Below are 23,199 nucleotides of genomic sequence, written 5' to 3' on the forward strand. Positions count from 1 at the left end.
ATGTAAAGAGACCTTAAGTCTCCTCACCTCAGCATGTCAGGCTTGACATGTCATTGTCCACAAGGAGAAATGTTTACCCTTGGATCCTGGTCAGATGTCTCTCACCCCGCCAAATCAGATCACACACTTTGCACGGACGAGGGGCAGTATCCCAAAACAGTGTCTGCAAATTGAGATTTTGGTTTTGTCTTTTTTCTGAAGTCATGTGACAAGAGTCATTAAAGGGTCAATATTGACTTTTAGGATTGTTGCTTCCTAGTTCTAGTCCTCTTCCTCGCTAAATAGATGATATGAGGTTACTTTAAGACTTAATGTAACATTTTCTTGGCATCTGTGACTCCTTCACTCAGCTTAATATGTACAGTTGTGCTCAAAAGTTTTCATACCCCAGGAGAATTTTTGCTTTCTTGTCCTTTTTTCAGAGAATATGAATGATAACACCAAAACATTTCTTCACTCATGTTTAGTAGTTGGATGAAGCCATTTATTCTCAAACTACTGTGTTTTCTTTATCGCTTCCTTGGGGGACACTGGTAACCATGGGTGTGTGCCACAGTCGCTAGGAGGCTGACACTATGCAAAAAAGGAAAATAGCTCCTCCTCCACAGTATGCACCCACCGACATGCACAAAATACCTCAGTTTAAGCTTAGTGTCTGTAGGAGGTGGACCTGGATCTGTTCCCATATCCGCAGTTTTTTCCTTTTCAGGTCACCTGTTGTGTTTTATTAATCTTTTTTTCTTTGTCTTTCAGGTTCATCTTTAGGGTAACAGGGCATCATTTCTCTCTTTTTTCCCAGACCAAGAAAGGAGTGTGACGTCACCCACATCGCCCACTCTCGGGCCCGCAAGGCAGAACTTAATCCCCTGTTACCTTTACGGGTGTTTCAGGGTGATTCCCAGTGGGCGGTCCTTTGCCTTTTCCCTACCTCACCCCTCTCCTCGGAGAGGGCTGGGAGGAAGACGGTGGTCACCAGCGGTGACCTCCCCCCTTCTTGTAAGGAGTTGATGTTGTCTTCTGTACCTTCTGGAGACATTGTGGGAAGGAGGATCCCGGATTCCAGAGACACTTTCCCATCCGAGGGCTCCTGATGTGGTCCTCATTGCTGCAGAGGGACTGGGACCCACCACAACATCCTGAAAAGGCAGGTATGTCTCCCTCTTCTCCCTCCGCCGCAGCAGGCATCATCCCGGGCTACACTGTCCCTTCATCACAAGGGGACAGGGCAGCGTTACTGGCAGGGATCATCCAGCAGCCTTGGCCATTTTTTTTCATGGCTGGGCTCAGCATTTGCGGTTGATCCCTCTCCCTTTGCTGGTCGCACCCCTTCCCTGTATCCCTTTAGCCAGTTGGGCCGCCCTCCCATGGCTGTGGGGTACTCGGTACCTGGCTGGTATCAGTGGGATGTGTCACAGCAGCAGTGACCCGGACCGTGGCCCTGGGCGCCCATGTAAAAGGGGTGGATTTGTATAGGTAGTTTATGGATAGTTCGTGACGCCACCTGTGGTGTTCGGCAATATAGATGTTAGGCCGACGCTGCATGCAGATCCTCTGGGACTGGTGGTGTGGTGCAGCTAAGATGGTGAAACTCCCCACAGGTGGAGCTGTAGTCCCAGGGCAGTGTAGATGTAATGATGGAGGAGAGGCGCAGGTAGTGCGGGTGTTGGTACCCAGATGTAGCGGTGCTCGAATAACTGGAGGACACCAGAGCATGTAGTTCCAAAGCTTTGCTCACAGTCTGCAGTTCACACAGGTGCCTGCCTCCATGCTGTGTCCTCCGGGTCAGGCCCCAGTCAACCTCCAGGCAAGATGGAAAGCTTCCTTCCAACACTCCGCCAACATGTACCTTCCTGAACGTCTCCTCTATAGCGTCTTTGTAAGAAGCTCTCCTGGTACTGTGTTATCCTGGAGTGCCTTCTTTCTAACAGATGATCTATCAACTCCACTTGTACGGAAGACAGCTGTAGCCTGCTTCGGGGACTCCTCTTTCCTGAGTCCCGACTCTCTACCTCTGTTGCTGTTGTGCCCCAAGTCTTAGGTGGGAGTAAGGCATTTACACCACACTACTCCTCTGGTGTCTGTTCCTGGATATTAAGGATCCGGACAACCTCGGGGACCGGGCCCCGGCTTCGCGCTTAGGACTGGAAGGGGTTCTTCTCTCTCTAACCCAGTTCCCACCGTCCTTCTGTTCTCCTTCGTTCCAATCTATTCCTTCTTTCCTATGGAAGGCTAGGTGCTCAGTCTGTATCAGTCTCTTTCTATGCCATCCCTGTGCCAGCAGGCCAAGGTCACTGGAACCTGCTGCAGCACGTCCTTCATCCATCCATTCTCCTCAATGGCTTCTCTCCCACTCCTCAACTACTGAACTACTGACTTACTGACCCAATCCTAACGCTTCCCGCTCTTTATGTATTCTTACTCCACCCGCCTCCCAGTACGTCTAGTGTTTCCAAGAAGGGAATCACCAGAGGGGCTCTGCTATCCTCCTAGCAGCATGCCGCAATGTGACTTTGCTACACTCTTTTGTGCTGAGGGGTGCAGGTGTTGAAGTGTGGTTAGGAGCCTCCACCTTACCTGAATGGTGGGATACTACACCTCTGGGAAGGTGCAGTACCTCTATGGCGACTGAAGCCTCAGGGGCACCACACAGTCACCGTCGCATGGTTAAGCTGCGCTCTCTTTTTTGGCCATTAGTAGGTGTCTTCCTCCTCTTCTTTCGATTCTGGCCATGCCCCCGCTGCGCTCGCTTTTACGCCGCATTTTTTGCCGCTCCTATCACAGAGCTTCCACTTCCTGGCCATTCACACCCCGGCGTGTCAGCCATTCAGAGGGGGACCTTTGTTTTCGCTACCTGCAGATTATCCTGGCTGCTCAAACCCCCAACCTGTCAGCCAATAGATGCTTGCTTTCTCTTTTGCCAGCCAGCATATTACAGCGGTGCAGTTACACAGCCAAGTCTGCATCAGACTCTTTATACCACTTATCCTGCGCTCCCTGCAGACCTGCTGGCACTCTGCATTCGGGGGACACAGCTATATCCTGAGTTCTCCGCAGACCTGCAGGATGCTCTGCACAAAGAGGGACACAGCTTCCACAGTTCTTTCTGCTGTTGGTCGCTGGCATCAGTTCTTTCTGCTGGTTGTCGCTGGCATCGGGTAGGCTTTATTCCCTTTTGTCTTGGCTCCTCCACAGCAGTATCCCATAGAGAGGCTTCTTCTTACATCTCGAGAATCACAATGTGCCTATTATACGCCTGTGCCCTCTGCAAAAGAAAGGAGTCTTCAGGCCAGTACTCCCCTTTCTGCCTGTCCTGCAGCTCCTTCTGCCATGTCTGCACCACATGAACCCTCCAATGCTCGGGATAAGAGCACTCCCTTCCCTCTGGAATGGGCTTGTTGCCATGTCACAGTTAGGTTCTGACCAGACAAAAGTATCATAGTCCCAGGTCCTGGAGCGTCTTCCACATCTGTTTGCCGCCACCAGTGCTCCGAACTCCTTTCACAGTGATTCGCATGAACCCAACTGTGACATTCACAGGGACAAATCGGGTACAAGGCAAAGGAAGCAAGCTCTTTCTGTTTCTTCCTCCAGTTCTCTGGGTCCCTCTACATCCTCCTGCATGTATTCCTCACCCCATGCCCCCTCTTCGGAGGCGACTTTTGGGTCGGATGTGGATTTCCAGTCTGAGTCTAATACGGACCACAACTCAAAGATGCAGTATATGGTCAATAGACTTATCCTGACAATTAACCAAACTCTGAACCTAAAAGGAGGATGAGGCACCTGCTCAGGAGCACTCCATCTCCTTCAAACAGGTAAAACGTCCCTCCCGGAATTTCCCTAATCACAGGGAATTTGAAACAATTATGTTCAAACACTGGGAGCACCCTGAGAAGCGCTTCCCAGGAAGGAAGCAGCTCGACATTCTCTATCCCTTTAGCCCAGACCTTGTTGGTAAATGGGCAGAATCCCCTAATGTGGATCCACGGGTTTCTCGCCTGTCTTCTAAAACAGACCTGTCTCTACAGGATGTTGCATCCCTTAAGGATTCGGCGGATAGACAGACTCTTTGGCTAAGTCAGCTTTTGGAGCAGCTGGCACCTCACTCTGTCCCCTTTTTGCCTTCACCTGTGTGGCAAAGTCCATGTCTGGCTGGGCAAGAATTCTTCGCCAGTGTATCCTAGCGACAGCTCCTCCGGATGAGATGGCAGATTTGGCAGACCAGTTTGGCCATGCCAGCAAATATCTTTTGACTGCTTCCTTGGATGCAGCTGGTTGTTTCGCCAGGGCTACCAGCAATATCGTTGCTATATGCTGCATTCTCTGGTTGAAAGCCTGGAATGCAGCTCCGCCATCAAAAAAGTCCCTTACTGGCCTTGCCTTCCAATGCTCTAGACTTTTTGGATCCAAACTGTGTCAAATAATTTCAGGTGCTACCGGCGGAGAAAGCACCTCACTTCCCCAATTCTACATCAAGACAAGGTGGTTCTCAGACCCGTTCCTTCTTTCTTAACTAAGGTGGCTTCTTCATTTCACATTAATGAAGAAATTGACCTTCACTCTTTTTTTTTTTTTTATACTGGATATTTATTGATTTTTCAATAGAAATTTACAGAATGAAAACCCACCAAGATACAATGCATGTAAACATTCAATGCAAAACAGTTAACAAACATAATAGAGACAAATATAATTGACAATACAGTGAAACACAAGGGAGGGAAGGAGGAAAGATCCCAGGGAAAGATGGCACATTTTGCTGAGTAAAGATCGATACTAAGCCTTCCAAGCCCAGTATACGTCCCACAGATTCCACGTTGCTTCAAAACTTTCAAACGTATTATTTATTAAAGCAGTGAGATGTTCCATACTTCGTATGTCCTGTATGCGGGAATGCAACTCGTTAAGTGACGGAGAATAAGCCAGCCTCCATTTCCTTGCTATTAAACATCTTGCAGCTGTGGTCAGATGTAAAAGAATCCGCTGAATCCTACTTCCAATCTGGAATGGGGGGATATTGAGCAAGTAGAATTTAGGGTCTAATGGAATATGAAGACCCGTGACTTCGAAGATTAAAGTTTTGACCTTACTCCAAAACCCTTGTATAATTGAACATGTCCAAAAAATATGGGTTAGGTCTCCATCATCACAACCGCACCTCCAACATGGCTCAGATATATTAGGATTAAATTTATGCAATAACGAAGGAGTATGATACCAAAACATAAGTAATTTAAACTGGTTTTCCTTATTCGTGTAACAAGTGGAAGTCTTAAGGTACTGTCACACTTAGCGATGTACCAGCGATATGACGCGGTCAGGATCGCTGGTACATCGCTAAGTGGTCGCTATTGAGCTGCCAAACAGGCAGATCTCACCAGCGACATCGCTGGGGACGGGGGTCGCTACTTACCTGTCACACCAGGCGATCCTGCGTCCTCCCGCCCGGCTCCACGCGTCACTCGTCGTCACAGCAGGAAGCGCCGCTGGAAGCTGACGACGAGAAGCAGTCCTGGACGTTCTCGCGCGATCAGCGATAACCAGCGGGGGAGCGGGTCGTAGGAAAGTATCACACACAGCGATATCGCTAGCAATATCGCTATACCGTCACAAGTTATAGCGATATTACTAGCGATATCTCTTAGTGTGACATGCCCTTTAGCTGCTCTCCTCCAGACCCCCTGCCACAGACCCGGAGAAAGAGATTCCCCCAAGAAACCCTCCCACCTGTCCATATAGGAGTGTCTTGGAGACTCCTCCGGATACGGGTCTAATAAAATCCTATAGATATCAGATATAAGACCCTTGCTCGATACTCCTGCCCTGCAGAGTCTCTCAAAGCGAGTTGGTTTGGAGACTACTAAGGAGGAGTAAAGAGACTGCATATAATGCCTAATTTGTAAATACCGATAGAAAGAGTTTGAAGGTAAGTCGAAGCCCGATTGTATCTTATCAAAAGGTAACAAGGATCTAGAGTGACTATCAACTATATCAGCAAAACCAAAAAGTCGCTTATCAAACCACAACTTAATCAAGTTCCCCCTAAAGCTGTCTGGTAGTTTGGGATTAAACAAAAAGGAGGTTAGTGGGAATTTTTTCATACCGGTATTCCAAATCCTCTTAGTGAAAGCTATTGGTCCCAACGTGTGGGAGTCGAGTTTATTTGAGGTAGTTGCCCATAGATAAGAGTTGGGATGGATTGGAGCCATCCACAACTTCTCAATCTCCATCCACCTAGAGAATGCTCTAGGTGCAGACCAGGCTGGGATACATCTCAAATGAGTTGCCCAATAATATTTGGTGATATCTGGAACACCCAAACCTCCTCTATCTCTGCTAGCTAACATAATTTGTTTTTTGATCCTGTGCCTCTTATGGGCCCAGAAAAAGTGGATGATAGAAGACCCTTCAGGTTTCCATGAGGGACCACAATGGGGAGAGTCTCAAATAAATATAGTAGCTTAGGGAGAATGGCCATTTTAACCGCTGATATTCTCCCAAATAGGGATAGTGGTAAGTTATTCCATTTATTAAGTATTTGTTTCAATTACGAAAACAATTGGGGGTAATTATGTTTGAATAATAAGTTGTATCTAGAGGTCAGCTGCGCTCCCAAATATTTCAGGGCAGTATCCTGCCATTTGTAGTTATAATTACCTTTTAAGGAGCTTAATGACCTGTCTGGAATATTAAGGGAAAGAGCCTCCGTTTTTGCTTTATTTATTTTATAACCCGAGAGCTGGCCAAACTGTTTTAGAAGTGAATGCAGACTGGGTAGGGTTGTATGTGGCTGGGTCAGAGTTAAGAGCACGTCATCAGCAAATAAAGACAGTTTAAATTCTTTATCTCTAACCATCACTCCGCTAATGTTCGGATCAAGGTGTATAGCCGCAGCTAGTGGTTCTATACACATAACAAAGAGTAACGGAGAGAGTGGGCAACCTTGACGGGTGCCATTAAAGATTGGAAAAGGCTGAGACAATGCATGGGGTAACTTTACAGCCGCCGATGGATGTGGGTACAAACTTTTTAGGGCGGTTATAAAAGGTCCCGAAATGCCAAAATGAGCCAGTGTTTGAAACATAAATGGCCACCCAAGACGATCAAAAGCCTTTTCAGCATCTAAGCTAAGTAAAAGTGCTGATTTCTCTGTTTTATTGATCACTTCAATAAGGTCGATTACCTTTCTTGTGTTATCTCCCCCCTGTCTGCATGTAACAAAACCCACTTGGTCTTTATGAATTAAATGGGGAAGCAGGGTAGACAACCGTAGAGCCAGCAATTTGGTAAAAAATTTTAAGTCTGCATTAAGTAAGGCTATAGGCCTATAATTGGCACATTCTAAAGGGTCCCTTCCTGGTTTGGGAATAAGGGTGATATAAGAGTGAAGCATGGTAGGTGGAATTGGCAAGCCTGTCAAGAATTTGTTAAACAACTAAGTGCAGGGTTAGTATGGTGCTATATGTTTTATAGTAGAAATACGTTAGTCCATCTGGACCGGGGGATTTACCATTGGGAAGAAGAGAAAGGACATCCAAAACCTCCTCCTGCGAGATATCCCCATTAAGAGAAGACAAAGCTTCTATAGTAAGTGAAGGAAGATTGCACTTTTGGAGAAAGGATTGCATAACTCTCCTCCCCACATCTGAGTCCGGTGGCAAATTGCTCGGTAAATTATATAGCTTAGATAAATATCCCTGGAACATATTTGCAATTTTAACAGTATCATATATTATTGCTCCCTTTTCATCTCTGAGAGCATATATTGAAGACTGACTTTTGTCATCCCTGAGCTGTCTCGCCAATAGTGTGTGAGACTTATTTCCTTTTTCATAGTATTTTTGTCTACTATAAAGTAACATTTTTTCAGTTTTGTAGTTAATAATGTCTTTTAATTGGGAGCGCGTAGAGACAATATCCCTTAAAGATTCTTTTGGATGGGGTAACGGCAAGTTTAGCCTCAAGGTCTCTCAACTGGGCAGTAAGTAAGTCCGTCTGGTGAGCTCTATCCTTTTTAATACGAGAACCTAGGGCTATACAGTCGCCCCGGAAAACAGCTTTGTGTGCTTCCCACACAGTCGAAAAATCAGAAACTGACTCCTTATTAATGTCAAAATATTCAGCTATATTCCCCCCCTAACTCCTCTCTATGTTGCGGTCTCTTAAGCAGGGTCTCGTTGAGTCTCCAATGGCATACTTTAGTCTGTGCTGAGGATTGAGTGAGGGTGAGCATTACAGGTGCATGATCTGACCACGATATTATCCCAATATCTGTGTCTAATGTAAGTCTGAGTGTTTGTATATTGCCAAAAAAGAAGTCTATTCTAGTATAAGTACCGTGCGGAGGGGAGAAAAAGGTGTAGGTTTGCTGTGTGGGATGGTTAATACGCCAAAGATCAAAAAGGCCAAATTTGCGTATTAGTTTTCTAAAGTCCTCAGATAATCTACGTTGAGATCTGTTTGACTGCATTCTGTGTATGGAGAGCCTATCCAATGTGTCTGAAAAAATAACATTAAAATCCCCTCCAATAACCCAGGCGGACGGGGGTAGTCTGGATAATTTCAAAAATATTCGATTAAGGAAGGAAGTTTGTAAGGTGTTAGGTACATATATGTTACATAGCGTAATTGGTATATCCTTATATGTGCCTTGTAATATAATATATCTTCCCTGGGGATCTAATATCTCTGATGTTATTTGTATAGGGCATGTCCTAGAAATTAGGATGGCCACACCTGCTTTTTTCTTGACCTGAGAGGCTAAGTAAATTTTGGGATATAAATGTTTGGCAAAGTTGCAATTTCCACTAAGATTTAAATGGGTTTCCTGCAAGAAAGCTATATCTGCACCATGTACCCGTAACTCATTGAGGACCATATGCCTCTTAGTATTAGAGTTGAGACCCTTTACATTTAGTGTTAATATCTTAGCCATTATCTTGATAGAAAAGAGAAAAAAACAATGCACACAACGTTTTACCCAGGATGCTATGGAACGATTCTCTAATCTGAGGATCATCAGATTCCGAAACTTCTTTGAGAGAGCAAGAGAATACCATCATATGCCCCACACACCTGTAGGAGGAGATACAAAAGGAGAGAGGGGAGACAAAGACAAAACAGTACAATAATTTACTACAGATATAATTAAAAAAATACAACAATGGCTTTACCAAAAAATGAGGAGAGAGAGGAGGGAAATAGCTAGTCTGTCTCCTCATCTCTCCCCTCTGTGGGTAGGGTGGGCATACTCAACCTTTCCTAGTCATTTTTCTAGAAAGGAACTGGGTAAAAAAGAAGGAACTGCCCCCCCCCCCTTTGTGAGAAAGTCGTGGTAAAAGACACACAAAACACCGTAAGTGCAAAACACTAAAGAACAAAATATTCTATGCTGTCCTTTACCCACCGTCCAAAACAGAAGAACAGCTAAAAATAAATTACCAAAATGTCAGAGAGGATGTGTAGTTATAAACTTTAGATTGTCATATAGAAAGAGGATCAGTCAGAGCCCAGCTTCCGAAGAAAAAAAAAAGGTTGCGGAGGCATATATGATTGGAGTCATCAAGAATCAAAAGGTTTCCTGCAACAGAAAGAGAAAAAAAAAACAACTCCTCAAGATGGATCCAGGTGTGTGATCTCCCGAGAAGAAGGGCCACTCTTCTTGGACTCAACATTCTGCCAGATTGGCGGAGGTGATTTGGGAGGCATGACCAAGTCCCAGTCCGTCAGGTCGGGGAGCGGTATCTCCAGATCAGAGCAGAAAGCTGGAAGGTCCTTGAAGGAGCATAAGGTAGTTGACTGTCCATTTCTCACAACAATGAGAGCAAAGGGGTACCCCCAACGATACTGTAGGTTTTTATTTTTCAGTACGGTGAGAAGTGGTTTCAGATGTCTTCTCCTTACAAGTCAGGGTACAGTTGGATAGAGGCTCCATTAAATTCAAGCTTATGGAGAGCATGAGCCTTGGACATGATGGACTCTTTTGTTTGAAAGTCATGGACGCAGCATATCACATCTCGGGGCTGAGATTGAGCTCCCTTGGGGCGGAGGGCCCTATGTGCTCTATCCAGCTTTATTTTATGGGATGAAGTTTGACCCAGTATTGAATTGAAGATGGATTCGAGTACTGTATACAGATCCTCTGAACCAGCTGCTTCAGGGATACCCCTCACCCTAATGTTATTGCAGCGCCCTCTGTTGTCCAAGTCTTCCAAATGTTTATTTGTCTCGCCCAGCACTTTAGCGTATGAAACTATGTGGCGCTGCAGTTTTGAGACATATTGTCTAGTGGCATCGTGCTCCGTTTCCACAGCATCCACTCTGTCTGCAAGCAGCTTGACATCCTGACGCATGGACTTAATCTCTGCCCTGCATGCATCCCTCACCTCGGACACCAGGGACTTGAAATCCTCTTTAGTTGGAAGGTGCCTGAGATATCGCTCCAGAGATTTGTTGTCTAGTTGGAGATCTGCATCTCCTGAATCAGCATCCGACATAGGGTCCTGTGAAGCCCCCTCGGTGTCATTAAGTGAGGCCAGCACTGAGAACGATGAAGCGCCCCTCAGGTCCCCTTCAGGAGTGTCCGACCACGTCCCCTGACCCTTTGTGTTTCCCCTAGCAGATGGCTGCCTTTGTGATTTTGGAGGCATGCTGTCTATTAAGCGAGTTTGTTGAGGTGCAGGAAAAAGAGGAAAATGTGATGTAGTGCACGCACCAGACGAAGTCCCTGCAAGTGTATTCAGATTGTCAGGGTAGAAACAGGCAGCGTGTGGAGATAATTTTACTTTGGTAAACCTTGAATCCACCTTATTTCTGCGCTTTAGCTGTGTTGCAGAAAGCTCAGCACATGTTTGCAGCCCCTGAGTGCAGGCATTAGAACCCTGTTGCTGCAGCAGCAGCTTGTCAGTGTTTTCTCCTCACACAACTCTCCTCACTAACCTCCTCTGTCGGGCGTTCTCCTGAGCTAATATGAGAGTCCTGGATCTCCTTCTTCAACACACTGCACAGCGGAGGCCAGAGAGCGTGAAGTGCAGGCTGTTTATCTAGCTTATCAAGATGGCGCCGGAGTTTGTTCAATAGCACAGGGACATGTGCTTCCCTCTTCACGTGGTGATTCAAGAAGGTAAGATGATGCAGAATCCTCCCTATCTTCAGAGGAACTCTGGCCGATGTCTTCCCTCTCTTTTTAGCCAATTTGTATGTCAGTTGGGCATGTAATCCTCGCTATAAGGACGGCAGGCTAAGGAGCAGAAGTTCTATGCTTCCATCGAGTGCGGCTCCCAGACACTCCCCCCCGTCCTTCACTCTTTATGTCCCTCTCCCATTCATCCCCTGGAGAAGTCCTTCTACAAAATGGATCTGGTCAGAACTATCAGAACCTACCTTTCCGCTTCCTTTTGCCACTCTGATGCCCTGTTGGTCATCTCTGAAGGTAGTCGTAAGGGGATTCTGGATCCACTATTGTCAGTTGGATTTGTTCTGCAATATTGGAGACATACCACGTTTAGGACAGACAGCTACCTCTGGGGGTGAGAGCTCACTCCAAGCGATGGGAGCCTCCTGGGTGGTTCGTCACCAGGCCTCAGCCTTTCAGGTTTGTAGGGCCGCGACTTGGTCATCTTTGCACACCTTCGCAAGGTTTTACAGGGTTCATACCCATGCCTCGTCTGATGCAGGCCTGGGAAGGAAGTTGCTGCAGGCGGCGGTTATGCACAGGCTAACATAAGTCTGATGTTGCATTGTTTCCGTTCCCACCCTTCGGGACAGCTTTGGGAGATTCCATGGTTACCTGTGTCCCCCCCAATGAAGCGATAAAGAAAGAGGGATTTTTTGTACTCACCGTAAAATCTTTCTTGAAGCCTTCATTGGGGGACACAGCACCCTCCCTGATGGTTTGTACCTCTATTGGGCCTACGTGCCTTTGTTGTTAGATTGGTACATATGTTATGTTTTGTTTGCTTCTCCTACTGCATTAACACTAACTGAGGTGCTTTGTGACTGTGTATATTGCTGAGGAGATATTTTCCTTTTATTGCCTAGTGTCAGCATCCTAGTGACAGCACCATACACCCATGGTTACCTGTGTCCCCCAATGAAGGCTCCAATAAAGAGATTTTACGGTGAGTACCAAAAATCCCTCTTTTTCGCCACTTAAATTGAAAAAAGAAGAAAAAAATCATGTTTGGTATCTTTGTACTCGTACTGACATGGGAATCACGTTGCCAGGTCAGTTTTACCATATCGTAAACATGGTAAATCACCTCAACCTCCACCTTCCCTACAAAAAAAAACAATTGTGAAATTGCACTTTTTTTTTACCTCTTGGAGGAATGGGAGGAAAAAAAACGGAAAATGACCACGGCATGAAGGGGTTAAAGTATTAGAACACTATTATAAAGTAATTGTACTTCCATGATATATTTAGGATGTGACTTTCCTGCTTGTGAGGTAGATTATACATTGTGTTTACAGAGTGACAAGTTTAAAAAATAAAATGGAAAAGTTCCCTATTTCTCCTTTTTTAGCCCTTACCCATCCAGCACTCTGAAAGCTCCAGTGGTCTTTGTTTTCAAAATGCAAGCACGTGACCACTGCAGCCAATCTGTGGCATTCACGTACCATACTACTGCCATTCTAGCTCCCCGCTGAGCGGTGGGGCCAGCAGTGTATGGCACGTGACCAAAACCACAAACAGATGAGCCAAAGAAAGGGTCTAAAGGACAGGTCTGTCTGGAGACCAATTTGCAAACTAAGTGAATGTAAGAAGCACTTTGGTAACGGTTCTAATTTAGTTACCTGGTTCCTGAGATTACCCCTCATTCTCATCCCCCCTCCCCTTCTCATCAATATCTCATCCCTCTTCCCCTCCCCTCCACCTATGGAGAAATGTGCAGCTCAGTAGACAGGAGAGCATAACCCCACACTGCTCCTGTCTGAGCGCACACTGCTCCTGTCTGAGCGCACACTGCTCCTGTCTGAGCGCACACTGCTCCTGTCTGAGCGCACACTGCTTCTGTCTGAGCGCACACTGCTCCTGTCTGAGAGCACAATGCTCCTGTCTGAGAGCACAATGCTCCTGTCTGAGAGCACAATGCTCCTGTTTGAGCGCACACTGCTCTTGTCTGAGCACACACTGTGTTTGCGCTGGGAGGGATTCATAAGTCTGCAGTCACAGAGTGTGACTGCAGACTTTCCATTTTGGGTCGGACCACATCTTTAAGATAGCTACTGTGCTTTTATTGATGTACTTCCCGGCAAAGTTAGCTCTGATTTCACACACTGGGTCGGACATCAGTCAGGGCGAGTTCACAGATTTTGTTTTAGTCCCATCGGCAGCAGTGCCAAGATAACTTTTGAGAGTTGCTCATGACTGTGTTCAAGTCCAATTTCTCCTTCCTTATAAAATCATCAGTTTGAACATGGATTAATCTACAGATTTTTCTATGTGCCTTGAAACATGCTACAGGTGATTTATTTAACAATTTTTGATGACCGGTTCCCTTTAAATAATGTTTTATCATTATTATGTTTCATTTGTTTTCACTTGGGCATTGAATGCGCTTCTAATATGTCAGAGATCGCATGGGGAAATGTGTGATCTCAGACTAATCCCTGATTTTGAGGATAAAAGGACTTAAAGTCCACGCTCCTGAAACTCAAATGCTAGATTCGTTGTTCACAAGGCAGATGAGCCTCTGCCAGAGGTGGCTGACAGCGACTTTCTCCCCTCTTCTCTTTCAAAACATACAAATGTTCAGTCGAGCTGCAAAAATCATGTGTACTGATATGATAGATGTCTCAAAGACGTTCTGCTAACAGCAATCCCGTGTATGAGCACTTTAACTTCTTTCAAAAGCAAAGCTCCTGGTAGGGCTATGTTCACATTGCGTTTTACTTACCTAGTTGATGTGGGCAGCAAGACATGGTTGACTATGTCTCGGTATTCACCTCCAATAGGTGTATATTGCTGAAAATTATGTCCGACAGGGCACACTGACTCCCTATGCATCATTTTAGTAAATGACCCCGTCAGCAAATGCGCCCGAATCCTATATTGTGGGGCTTCAGATGTAGGCCCCAACGGAGTTACTGAACATCTGATAAAAAGCTCTGTGAACCCAGCCTAAATGTGATCTGAGACATGAGATAAGCTGTGTTTAAACCAAATACAGACCATTGTATGAGACCGCCCTTGTGAAAAATCATAGCTTTCATCTTAAAATGTTTTGGCTCATTTCTTTTATTCCTATATGTTAATTAGATGCATGGTGCACCTTGTCAGTGGCTGAGCCGTTCGGTATAACGTCCCATTCAAATGTCTTGCTTGATTGACAACACTGGCTTCACAGTGGCCAGCACTGTCTCCACTGACATGTCACACAGGCGCCATTTGTAAGGGTACCGGCACACGACAATGGCTGTTCTACACATGCGCTGGTACTCTTATTAATGGCGCATGCACACGATTTCAGAGGAGACAGCAGCACTAGCACCTGTGAGTCCTGTGGTGCTCAGTCAAGCAGAATGACATGGAAAAACCCTGAAGACGTACATGGGAAAGGTGCACTGAACTGCTAGGTCACTGCTAGGTATTTTATTAAGGCTAAGTGAACACGTAGCAGAAAATTTCTGCTTCAAAACTGGACTCCCTTCCCAGAAACCGCGCGTTTTTTTCTTCGCGTTTTCCGCATGTTTTCTGCGCGGTTTTTGCGCAGAAAACGTGCGGTTTTTATGCGTTTTTTTTTCCGCACGTTTTCTAAACGCATAGACATAACCAGAAACGCGGAAAAATCCATGAAATTAATGAGCATGCTGCGTTTTTTACCGCAATGCGTTTTTTTGCGGTAAACGCATCAATGTGAACAAATAGTGGAAAATGTATAGAAAAGAATGGGAAGCTTATTTTTCGCGGATTTATTGGAAAATCCATGGTAAAAACCACGAAAAAAATGCTACGTGTGAACACAGCCTAAATGCGAGGCAAAGGATTTTAGCGAAAAGGTTTGATTTTTTTTTTTTTCTTGGGGCACAGTCCTGTAAAATCTGCTGTGCTTGGTTTGAACTCTAATTGGGAACTGACAGACTCTTTGTCTCTATCGCTTCATTGGGGGACACAGAAACCATGTGTGTATGCTGCTGCCACTAGGAGGCTGACACTATGTACAGAAAACAGGTTAGCTCCTCCTCCGCAGTATACACCCCACCGACCGCCACTAATTTCCTCAGTTTAGCTTAGTGTCAGTAGGAGGTGGACACGGGTCTTTCATTAGACCCATATCTACCTCAGTGTGTGTCGTTTCTTTTCAGGTTTCCGGAGGGATACAGAGTGAATGGTGACATCTGTAGTCCCACAAAGAGACTATGAGTACGGCGTGTACTGCCACCCCGTAGCCTCATAGCTCTCTACAGCAGGACCAAGAGCCTAACACAGGTGTGTGTGAGCGATCCAGATGGTCCTCGTCCCCCATCTCCCACCCACTCGCCTACCAGAGCCTGTCGGTTTGGATGAGGTGCGGACATCCCTCTACAGGAATCATGCACGCTGGATGATGAAGGTACTATTCTTTCCCCAGGTTTGCAGACGGATCAGGACAGAGGGTAAGTATAGGGCCCCTGAATCGCAATATCTTCCGAGGATCACGGCTCCTATCATCAGCACACCATGGTGTCTCCCCATGACAGCTTCCTTTCACCCTGCCCCCATTTCCCCCGGCTGCACTTAACTTATTTCTCCTCGGCAGCCAGGCGTCAGGCAGGGATCCTTCGGGAGCGGCCGCCGCGGCAGTGCTGCGAGGCCTCTGCGCTGCCTCGTGCTTCCCGGCGGCCACCACATTTACTCCAGGCCCCGGCTTCATTTTGGGACTTGTTCTGCATCGCGGCAACGCCCCCACCTTCATTCTTAGGCGGGCTTCTCTCCCTCCCATTTTAGGCCCACCCACCGCCTTCTCCCCTGGTGTTATGCGTCCCTGAGGCGGCGCTGTGCCCACCCACCCCTAGCCTGTCTATTTTCAGCGGGCGGCGCCATCTTCAGCATCGGCGGTTAGCCCCGCCCATCCCCTTCCTCGGTCTCTGCAGAAAAGAACGCGCTTCCTACTCTGCTCCCCCCCAGGCTGCCGCCATTTTCTCAGCCTGTTAGCCGGACTCTGTCTCTTCTGCCGTGGCCCTGCAAGCCCAGACGAGCCATGCAACATCGCTTGCTGGAAATAGCTACAGGACACCGGACCGTGAGTAGCTCTGCAACTGCAGGCTGACACTCTCCTCTGCCTCCTGTCCCCCAACCTTCCGGCACTGCTTCAGTGACTTTCCTTCATTATGTCTAACTCTAAGCCTGACTGTGCTCGTCCTCCTGCTTCCACTTGCACTTTAGTCAAGTACTTTGCATGTTCTTCTTGCAATCGCAAACTTCCCTCAGGTCAGTCCACTCCCCTCTGCCTCGACTGCAGCAATCCCATTGAGTCCGCCGCTCAGGAGCCCCCTATTTCTCCACGTGAGAGTGAATCCCCCATTCCTGGCTGGGCTTCTTCCCTGTCACAATCAGTGGCAGATCTCACCAGGGTCTCTCAGTCCCTAGTGGCCGTGCTTGATAGGTTGCCCCTGGACACTTCGGCAGGATCCAGCAGGTCACAAGAGGCTCCATCTGAGCCAGCCAGCATGAGCCACAAAAGGCCCAGGCAGGATCTGCGGCCGGATTCCTCCCCTCACCCCTTCTCACCTCATAGTCCTTCCCAGCAGTCTCCTTCCCGTGCCTCCTCACCCGAATCAGGCGAAGCATTCTCGGCTGCGCCATCCTAAGGGATTTTGTCATGATCCCAGTGCAGGTTTTTGAACTGCACATCAGGGGTTAATGTCTGGAGCTCAGTGCAGGTTTTGACCTGCACACCTGGGGTTAATGATTGTGGCCTCTTTCTGGTTCTGGGAGAGCTTCTTAAACCCCTGGGAAGCTCCAATCCCTGCCAGTTATACTTTTGCCTTTGGCCGAGTGTGCTGACCTCTGTGTGCCTGTTCGTTGTTATAGCTTGTTTATATGGTTCTGACCCGGTTCTGTTTCGCGTTGTGAGTTTGCCTTTTGATTCTGTACTGCGCTATCCTCTCTGTGTATGACTCATTGCCTGTGATCTGACTACTCTCTGCTCGCCCCTCTTGTACCTTGCAGCTATCTCTGTGTATGACTCATTGGCTATGTCCTGACTATCCTCCCTGTCTATGCCCCTTGGTAACTTTGTCTCGCAGTTACCCTGCTAGGAGTTCTCTTGCAGTTCCTAGCTCTCTGGAGTTTAGGCCATGCCCCTAGCAGTCACGTGCTTCAGGTCCTGCGGCTCTGAAGTACGCATCTACTCGACTGCTGCCCGCTCCACAGGTATCTTTGAGCACAGTTCGCTTTACTCAGGACACTCGCACTGGCTCAGTGAGCAAGTTCAGTGCGGTGTTCCTGACAGATTTTAGAGCTGGATTCAGACCATATATTGGACATGAAGGTTACAGTACAGAACCTCATTGTAGCGATCAACCACACTTTCGAGATCTCAAACTCCATTGTTTGTAGACCCCCTCCAAGGTATCAGTTTCGGCCCTTTCGGTCTTTCCGCCGCGTCGGCAGAACCTGTTTCCAACAAACAATGGCCGCAAGCACGCCAGGATAGGAAGGTGTCCTTTAGGCCCACTCCCTCCTGGCGATCTCACTCCTCCCAGGGCAGATCCTCCATGTCCAGAACTGGACGGTCCACATCGGCATGACTATCAACAAAGTTCCGAGGAGCCTTCCCAACTGGGCGGCCAACTCCTTTTCTTCAGAGATGTCTGGCTTGCCTCGGTGGAAGACGCTTGGGTCAGGGAAGTTGTATCCTCAGGATACAAGATAGAGTTCGTTTCTCGGCCCCGCTTCTTCGAGTCCCGACCTCCAAAAGACCCCGCCTTAGTTCCGGGTTTCATTGCATCCATCGCCTCTCTTCTCAGTTCCAGGGTGATTGTGCCCGTTCCCGAAACAGAACGATTCACAGGGTTTTACTCAAACCTGTTTGTAGTGCCGAAAAAAGGCTGCGTGGTTCGGCCCTTTCTGGTTCTCAAATTACTGAACAAAAGGATCCGCCTGCGGCATTTCAGGATGGAGTCCCTTCGGTCAGTAATCGCTTCCATGGAGGCACAGGAATTCATGTGCTCGATAGACATTCAAGATGCCTATCTGCATGTTCCCATCTTTCCCGGGCATCAGAAATTCCTGCGCTTCACTATTCATCAGGACCACTACCAGTTTGTCGCTCTGCCATTCGGTCTCGCCACCGTGCCCAGAGTGTTTACAAAGATCATGGCGGCGTTGATGGCCCTGTTGAGGATCAGAGGTCTCTGCCTCTTTCCGTACCTCAACGACATTCTAATCAAAGCTCCGTTCTTTCCCCAGGCTCACCAAAGTCTTACCATCGTTCTCGACACCCTGTCCAGCTTCGGGTGGCTCGTAAACAAAAGTAAGTCCTGCCTTGTTCCGACTCAACATCTTGTGTTTCTAGGCCTATTGTTCGATACCCGTCAAAGGTCTTTCTCCCCAAAGAGAAGATGATCTCTCTGCGGCGGGATGTACGGTTGCTGCAGAGCCCCCGGCTTCCATCTTTCCGGTCAGCCATGAAAGTCTTGGGAAAGATGGTGGCGATGGCCAAAGCAATTCCAGTACTAAAGCCAAGGAGGGCACCACAGAATACAATGGTGGGATCCTCCTGCAGTCAGCAAGAAAGTAGTACTATATACATGTAGAAAAGCTACTGACCAAAAAAGCAGGGATCACCAAAAATCAAAATAATTTTTATTAGACAACCATAGACAACACACATGTAAAAACAATTAAAAGTCATCACACATGACAGATCATACACAAGGCTCCTGATAAAGCCAAACAAGCATCCCCCTTGGGGCTAAGAATAGTTGGGCAGTAAATACAGATAATCTGGAGAGAGCAATGTAAAATAAAGGTAATCAATAACAGTGAATCAGAATATACATAATTCAATACATGCCACTAATAATAACCTGTAAATAAACAATGTATCAAAAAATATGGACTCAAAGCATGTCCAACAATACTGCTGCAGCAATATGGATAAACATACAAAGATAGGTTAAAGTAAACAAAAATAGAAAGGAACAAGTCGTGCCATGTAAAGAATAGACACACAAAACATGCTCTACAAAAGATGCACAGATAAAGTTGCCCAGAATGTCCTAATGGCCCTCTTACATATGGGGGAGCTTGTGGAGTGCCCTGCCCGACGCGTGTCGCTACCGCAAGGTAGCTTCGTCAGGGGCTGGAGAGTGTGTGCAGTGGAAGTCATATAAATACATACCAAGATAAACTTAATAGATAGCAGCTGCGAGGTTTGATCTGATTAGACGCGATGTGTGAAGGCGCAAGGACGCATGTCAGGCCAGGACCGGATATGTGACCCGTAACTCACCACTACTTCCGGGTACATACAAGAGAGACGCAATAACTTGTACTGCGCATGTGCCACAAGCAGGGTAGTTATAACAACCAGAAGACGCTAGTGTCGGTGATTATACAGCAAGCGGTCGTCATAGTAATCAGAGTACACGATAGAAAGCAGCTTAATCGGCGATAAAAAGCAGCTTTAGGAGACTTTGGTCTCAATTAGATATATTGTATAAAAGCGCAGAGAAGCATAGCAAAAAAAGGGCCAAAAGTATGACCCATTCCTGGCAGATAGATATAAAAAATATATATATGGTGGCACATACTGCGCATGTCAAAGGGCATGGTAATTATAGTGACCAAAAGACGCCAAAACCAACAAGTATGCACAAATAATTAATAATCATAACAGACAATAAAGAACGAAAAAGACGCGATAACTTGTACTGCGCATGTGCCAATGTGCCACAAGTAGGGTAGTTGTAACAACCAGAGGACGCTAGTATCGGCGATTATACAGCAAGCGGTCGTCATAATAATCAAAGTACGCACAAAACGGCGATAAAAAGCAGCTTCAGGAGACTTAGGTCTAAATTAAATATATTATATGAAAGCGCAGAGAAGCATAGCAAAAAAAGGCCAAAAGTATGACCCATTCCTTGCTAATAGATATAAAAAATATGATGGCACAAACTGCGCATGTCAAAAGGCATGGTAATTATAGTGACCACAAGACGCCAATACCAGCGAGTATACACAAATAATCAGTAGTCATAAAAGACAATAAAGAACAGAAAAGATCTAATGCCAATACTTGGATCCTATATATTCAGTATTTTAGAAAATCCTCCATTGCTGCAATACAGGGAAACATGCCAATGACGCCGCATACTGGAACCCTACATATGTGACGCACATATAAGATGTAATGGCTGTATTAATACTAATCATATAGAAAAATAAAAGAACAAATAAATAAATGACAAGGAAAAAAAAACAAAAAAACAAGAGAACTTGTTTCAAGCAGACCAGGATTGGCTATAAAGTAGAAATTCTCCACAAACTCCCCCCCAAGGGCATCCAAAAGGTAGAAATATGCTAGTAGCCAAGCACATAGGGGTGAGAAACATAGTTGAGCAAAATGCAAAACTCAAAAGAGCAATAAAATTACAGAAAAACAGCTGTATATGCTCATAACATAAGCCTAGATGACAAACAATTCTAGTCAAAGATAGAGTCCTTTGAAAGAAGTCCATAATATAATAGATGTGCAGATCATGTTGTAAGGCGTCAAGAGGCCAACTTTATCCAGGTAACACCGGGAAGAGAGAGAGATCCAAATTGACGAACCAAAAGTCGAGAACAAAATTTTTCGAGTCATGAGGTCCAAAGCAGAGGCGGTGTGAGATTAAATATCCAGGATCTACAAAAACAGAAGAAAACTTGTAAGACAAACCAGATCAAATCTGTTTGTAATATCCGGTAAATAATAAATCTTCATTTAATCCCAAAGGGGAACGACTCCGACGGTGGAAAATCCACCTGGATTCACGTTTCAACAATTCCAACGAAATGTCCCCCCCTCTGATGTTGGTCTGTAAAGCTTCCAACCCCAGGACTCTAATACCAGCGCTACAGCCATGGTGTTCACGCAAAAAGTGTGAGGCTACCGGGGTTAAGGGTTTACCCTTATCACGATCTGTTTTAGCTGTATTGATATTTGAGAGGTGTTGTTGAATCCTCTTTCTAAGTTCTTGCGTGGTTTGTCCCACGTAAATCTTCGGGCAGCGACAAACCAATGCATATATCAAATTTTTGGACCTACAGTTAAAGAAGGTCTTAGAAAAGACCGGGAAAGTCAAAGTGGGTAAATTAACACCCTCACTCCCAACAGTGAGATGACAAATGCTGCAACCACCACAGGCAAAAGTCCCAACCAGGCGTGCCCCTCTGTTCAAACTAATAACAGGTCTTTTGAAGTGACTATGGCACAGGGAATCCTTCACGGATTTTGCCTTTCTAGCAATAAGAGTAGGTTGTGGTGCAATATGCGGAGCCAACTTGGGCTCTTCGGCCAACATACCCCAGTATTTCATCAAAATGCCTCGCAAATCATGCCAGTGGTTGTTATATGTAGTAACAAGACCCAAAGGTCTATCACACCTTGGCGGTCGTGAGCGCAGCAAATCAGCCCGATTGGCACCCCTAGCCGATTGAAAAGCCCTAGAAATTACCTTGTGTGGGTAACCCCTGTCTTTAAAGCGTCTTGTCAAGTCCCTGGCTTGTGTCAAAAAATCCTGTTGGGTAGAGCAATTTCTTTTTAGACGGTAGAATTGTCCCTTAGGGATCCCATTCTTCAAATGCTTCGGATGAAAGCTTGAGTAGTGCAAGATACCGTTGGTGGAAGTCGGTTTGCGAAAAAGCGTCGTCTTAATAGAGGACCCCTCCAAGACCAATCTCAAATCCAAAAATTCAACTGCAGATCCTGCAAAATTAGCTGTGAGATGAATATTTAGATTATTATTATTGAGTTTGTCAACAAAGTTTTTACATTCTTCCAAGGGCCCAGACCATAATAGGAGGACGTCATCGATATAACGCCACCATTTAAATACATGATCTCTGAACTCGGTAAGTGGGTAGACGTGTGTCAATTCCCACCACCTGAGAAACAGATTCGCATAAGATGGGGCACAGCGTGCCCCCATTGCTGTACCTGAAACCTGCCTGAAAAATGCCCGGTCAAAAAACAAAATAATTTTTGTCCAAGATGAAATGCAACAGGTCAATTAAGAATGAATCATGTTGGCAGTCACCAGTGGTGTGATGTTCCAAGAAATAGGCGATCGCCTGAATACCCAAATCATGTCGGATATTGGTGTACAAAGATTCAACATCCAATGAAACTAAAAACGTGTTAGGCGGGATAATCAAATCATGTAACAAAACCAAAAGATGTGAGGTATCCTTCACATGGGAGGAAAGGGTAGTAACTAAGGGCTGGAGAAAGAAGTCAACATAAATACACGGTTTCTCAAAAATGCCACCAATACCCGACACAATGGGTCGACCCGGAGGATCTACAGTAGATTTGTGCACCTTGGGTAGCATGTAAAAGGTTGGAACCCTCGGGTGATGGATAGTAAGAAATTCTCTTTCTTTTTTACTGATGACATTGTGGGCCTGAGCCATATTTAAAAGATTATCCAATTTAGAATTGAACACTGTAGTAGGATCAGAGGAAAGTTTCAAATAGAAATGGGCGTTACTCAATTGCCTCCTAGCCTCCTTGAGATACTGATCAGCAGGCCAGATGACAATGTTGCCGCCTTTGTCAGTTCCCTTATCACAAGATCTTTGTTGTCACTAAGATTTCTTAAGGCCTTCCTTTCAGATTTGGTAATATTGTTATGACAATCAGGTTTAACTCTAAGTTGCTGTATGTCCCTACATACCGCATCAAAGAAGATCTGGACCACAGGAAATAACGAGAATTTTGGAGTTGCCTGGGAGGGTAATCGTCCTGTAAAACGATTTCTAGTAACAGGGTTATCATTTTCTTCCGAGAGAGAAAGTAGATCTCTAAATGTTTGTCTATCCTCCATCGGTAAGGTGTCCACAATCGTCGGTTGATGATACAATAGTTTGAAGGTAAGTTGTCTGCAAAATAAATATAAATCTTTAACAAACACAAATTTGTCTAAAGTGTTCATGGGACAAAAAGATAATCCACGTTGGAGAATAGAATACTCCATTTGTGACAAGATATAATTAGACAAATTAAT

General features: G+C 45.9%; 1 protein-coding gene and 1 long non-coding RNA gene across 6 annotated transcripts in view; one reads left to right on the plus strand and one right to left on the minus strand.

Annotated features, from left to right (window-relative positions):
• The window catches only part of LOC141097078 (uncharacterized), a 72,528-nt gene that overhangs the window by 13,910 nt on the left and 35,419 nt on the right, over positions 1-23,199 (plus strand). For 2 of the 5 annotated variants that reach the window (XR_012233843.1, XR_012233842.1), the window contains one exon: positions 12,040-12,119. The exons of the other annotated variants lie outside the window; for them this stretch is intronic. The gene's annotated coding sequence lies outside the window, so the exon portion shown is untranslated. The remainder of the gene's footprint in view (positions 1-12,039; positions 12,120-23,199) is intronic. 5 annotated transcript variants of the gene reach the window in all.
• Positions 20,689-23,199, minus strand: part of LOC141097081 (uncharacterized) — a 72,215-nt gene continuing 69,704 nt past the window's right edge. The window contains exons 2-4 of the long non-coding RNA XR_012233847.1: positions 22,870-23,074; positions 21,649-21,911; positions 20,689-20,837 (exon numbers count right to left, since the gene is read on the minus strand). This is a non-coding gene — a long non-coding RNA (uncharacterized lncRNA). The remainder of the gene's footprint in view (positions 20,838-21,648; positions 21,912-22,869; positions 23,075-23,199) is intronic.

The sequence above is a fragment of the Dendrobates tinctorius genome, unplaced genomic scaffold (assembly GCF_039654945.1).
Source record: "Dendrobates tinctorius isolate UK_male_01 unplaced genomic scaffold, ASM3965494v1 ptg000083l, whole genome shotgun sequence".
NCBI lineage: Eukaryota > Metazoa > Chordata > Amphibia > Anura > Dendrobatidae > Dendrobates > Dendrobates tinctorius.